The sequence below is a fragment of the Primulina tabacum genome, chromosome 6 (assembly GCF_025594145.1).
Source record: "Primulina tabacum isolate GXHZ01 chromosome 6, ASM2559414v2, whole genome shotgun sequence".
Taxonomy (NCBI): Eukaryota; Viridiplantae; Streptophyta; class Magnoliopsida; order Lamiales; family Gesneriaceae; genus Primulina; species Primulina tabacum.
Genome location: NC_134555.1, coordinates 30,222,738 through 30,227,069, shown reverse-complemented (window position 1 = coordinate 30,227,069; position 4,332 = coordinate 30,222,738).

The following is a 4,332-nucleotide window of genomic DNA, read 5'->3' as shown; positions in this document are numbered from 1 at the left end:
AACATATACTTCCTCTTGTAGTTGACCATTTAAGAATACACTTTTGACATCCATTTGATAGACTTTGAAGTTCTTGTATGATGCATAAGCAAGAAACATTCTGATTGCTTCCATTCTTGCAACTGGAGCATATGTCTCATCATAGTCAATTCCTTCCTCTTGCCTATATCCTTGTGCTACTAGTCTCGCTTTATTGCGCACAACTGAACCATCCTCGTTCAGTTTATTCATGTACACCCATTTTGTACCTATAACAGTTTTTGAAACTGGTCTTGGAACTAAGTTCCAGACATGTTATGAGTGAACTGATTTAGCTCTTCTTGCATTGCATTACCCAGTTAGGATCAGCAAGAGCTTCATCAGTTTTCTTTGGTTCTAGTTGTGAGACAAAAGCTGAATAGATAAATAAATTTAGCATTTGATTGCGAGTTTTACTGGATCAAATGGATTTCCTATTACCAGCTCATGTGGATGTGATTTTCTCCATCTGTACTCAGTATTGTTGTATCAGCAATTTCTTCAGTTGGTAACTGAACACAGTTTTCAGTCTCAGTTGGTGCTTCGTCAACTGGTATTTGAATGTTATCATTATGCTCTCTCAACTGATCATTAGGAATTGCTTTTGGTTCAGCTGATTGATCTGACACTTCTGGTTTGGGTGTTTGGAGATTGTTTTGATTAATATGATTGTCTTTTCATCATCATCCTCCAAACTGATATCTGTAAATCGATCAACTAGCTCAACTTGATCAGTTGGCTTATTAGTTAGTTCAGTTTCATCGAAATCAACATCAACAGATTCTTCAACATTTAGGGTTTTCTTGTTGAAGACTCTATAAGCTAACTACTGATGAGTATCTAAGAAATATTCCTCTGCAGATTAGCATCAAACGCTTTTAAATAATTTTTACCATTATCAAGGATAAACATCTGCAGCCGAATATTTTGAAACAAGTAATTATACTTTTTCTTCCATGCCAAATCTCATATGGTGTTTTCATATGATTCTTATTAATTGATCTGTTCTGAGTATAACATGCAGTATTTACTGCCTCTGCCCAAAACCTTTGGAAATACCAGAATCAGCAAGCATTGTTCTAGCAGCTTCTTTAAGGGTCCGATTTCTTCTCTCAGCTACAGCATTTTGCTGAGGAGTTCTGGCTGCTGAGAGCTCATGCTTAATTCCAGCATTCTCTAGAAAATTTGAAAGTGTTTGATTGATGAATTCAGTTCCTCGATCTGATCTGATTCGATCAATTCCAACTGATTTTTCATTTAAAAGTCTTTTGAAGAGCTTTATCAGTTGTGAAGCAGTATGGTCTTTAGATTTGAGAAAATAACCCAAGTAAATATTGAAAAATCATCTACGACTACCAAGGTATATTTCATTCCCCCTAAACTCATGACTGGTATAGGACCCAAGAGATCCATGTGCAACAGTTCTAAGCATCGGGATGAAGATTTACAACCCTTGTTTTTAAAAGAATCGTACTTGTTTACCATACTGACATGCTGAGCAAAGTTTTTCTTTTGAAAATTCTATTTTGGGCAAACCAGTTATAAGATCATGTTTACTCAGATAGGCAATGGATTTAAAATTTAGATGACTTAGTCTCTTGTGCCACAACCAGTTTTTAGATGATTTGGAAGCAATAAAACAAACTGGTGCATAAGTTTGATCATTCCAACTGACTTTATGTGTTTCCACAACGTTTGCCAGTTAGTATGATTTCATCAGTTGTAATTTTGACTGAACATGAGTTTTTGTCAAAATGTACTGAGAATCCACTGTCGCATAACTAACTGATGCTGATCAAGTTATACTTCAGGTTTTCTACTATATAGCATCTTTAAAAGTAAAGTTACCGTGGATATGCTTACCCTTACCCACAGTTCTACCTTTGGAATTGTCCCCAAAACTGATATTTGGACCACTGTATTTGATCAGTTGAGATAGCGCACTTTCATCTCCTGTCATATGTCGCGAACATCCACTGTCCAAATACCATATTGAGTTCTTGTTTGTACCTGTTACCTGCAGTCACACACATAATATAATTTGGTACCCTCATCTATTTGGGTCCTGAATTGATTAGTCCTTTAGGAACCCATACTTGGATTAGTCTAACAGACTTTTCAGTAGCTATATTCCAAATGGTCTTTCTCGGCTTTTGTGTGCTTGTGTAGTGTACGGATGATACAATATGTGTTTTAGCTTTATTCAACTGATTGTTAAGTCTATATCTCTTCTGAACTGGCTTGCAGTTATAGTAATTGGAATAGCCATTCGAATAGTTTTTGAAAAATCTCTTTGATGACTGACTTTGTGAATCAGTTGAGAATTTTAGAATATAACCAATCCCATATCTTCTAGCCTTGTTCATATTCTCAGTAGGTTGCTCAATCAGTTTACTGGGCTCAATTTGTTCTTGTACCACTGCTGATTTGACAAAGTGAATGTATTTCCCTTTGTCTATTGTTAGCTTTGGTTGAGTATTATTTTGATACGTTTCTCCTTGAGTGTTGAACCCTAAACCCGTTTTATCAGAAACTGATTTTTGTGAATTTTGCATCTCACTTAGTGCAGTTGATGAATTGTTCCAAGACTAAATGAGCTCAATCTGTTTTGAGTTTTCAAGCATCAACTTCTGGATTAAGACTGATTTTTATTTCTCTCTGCTTTTAACTCAGCAATCTCCCTTTTTAGACTCAACCCATCAACTGATTCATCAGTTTTGGTTTTATTGTCTGTGGGTCAGTTTGCTTTGCTTTGATTTTTTCAAATGATGCAAGTTTTTGATACTCATTTACCATTTCATGTAGTGTTAGAATGAGTTCTTCTCGTGTAAAATCAGTTGAACTGAAATCAAATACCTGTTGGCTAGATGACTCTTCTTCTGCATCATTAGCCATCAAACACTTGACTTCCTCATCATCACTGGAGCTGTATGAGCTTTCTGGTTCTGACTCCTCACTGCCAGTTTCTGCCCATTTGGATTTGTTTTCTTCAGCTAAGAGTACTTCATGTTTCTTTCTGAAGACCTTCTTATCTTCCTTGGGTCTTCTTTTGTGTTCATATGATTTCTTTCTTCTATCAGTTGAGCCTTGACTGTCCTTCTTGGGTTTAGGACAATCAGTAATAAAGTGACCTGATTTGCCACAGTTATAGGAATTTGGTTCATCTTTGGAATTGTTCCTTTGGTATGGCTTCTGGAAGTTCCCTTGATTCTTTCTCATGAACTTTCCAAATTTTTTGATGAACAATGACATAGCATCATTCAACTGATCAGCAGATTTTTCGACTGAACTGATTGGTTCAGTTCTGACAGCAGCTAGAACAGTTGTGACTGCAGGGTGGATGGTTCTCCTTCTCTGGTCTGCAGCTCGAACTCGTAAGCCTTTAAATCAGCAAATAAATCATGAAGTTCAATCTGGTTTAGATCTTTGGACTCCCTCATTGCCATGGTTTGACATCCCATTCCTTGGGAAGACCTCTCATTATCTTTAGTGCAATCTCTTTGTTGGTATACACTTTTCCAAGTGCATTTAACTCATTGATCACACTGCTTACTCTTTCATCATACTCGTGCATTGATTCTCCTGCTTCATTTGATGTTATCAAACTTTTGAACAGCAACAGAAAGTTTATTTTCTTTGGTTTGATCATTTCCTTCACACAGCTGGATCAGCTTTTCCCAAATTTCTTTGGCTGTTTACACATATTTATTTTTCTGAAAGTTACTTTGTCCAGCGTTTTGTACAGAATTTCTTTAGCCACATTGTCAAGATTTGCTTTTCTTTTGTCTTCAGTTGTCCATTCATCTCCGGGCTTTTCTATTCTTTGTAGTGCCCCTTCTGTTATGGCAAATACTGTATTTGCTTTTAGAATCTTCATGGGTCTATCAGTTATGACATACCACATGTCATCATCTTGTGCAGCCAAATGAGCCTGCATTCTGATTTTTCAATCATCAAATTCTTCTCTGGAGAACATGGGAATTTTGTTGAATGAAGTCATGCTGGCAAGTTTATAAATCAAAAGTATTCAAGAACAAGATTCAACCGCTCTGATACCACTTGATAGGATCGATTAACGTATAAAAAGTGTTTAGAGGGGGGGTTGAATAAACACTCACAGTTAAAACTGGTCTTTTCTAATTTTGAGTTCAGTTTGATGACAAACTGATTCTCGGAATCTTGTTGGTCAATAACAATCAGTTAAACTAAAGTAGTTGCGGAAAATAACTGACTGAAAGATAGAATACGAAACTGAAATAAAGTAGGCAAGGGTTGTTTCTGGATGTCGGAGAATTTAATTACTCCTACGTCACC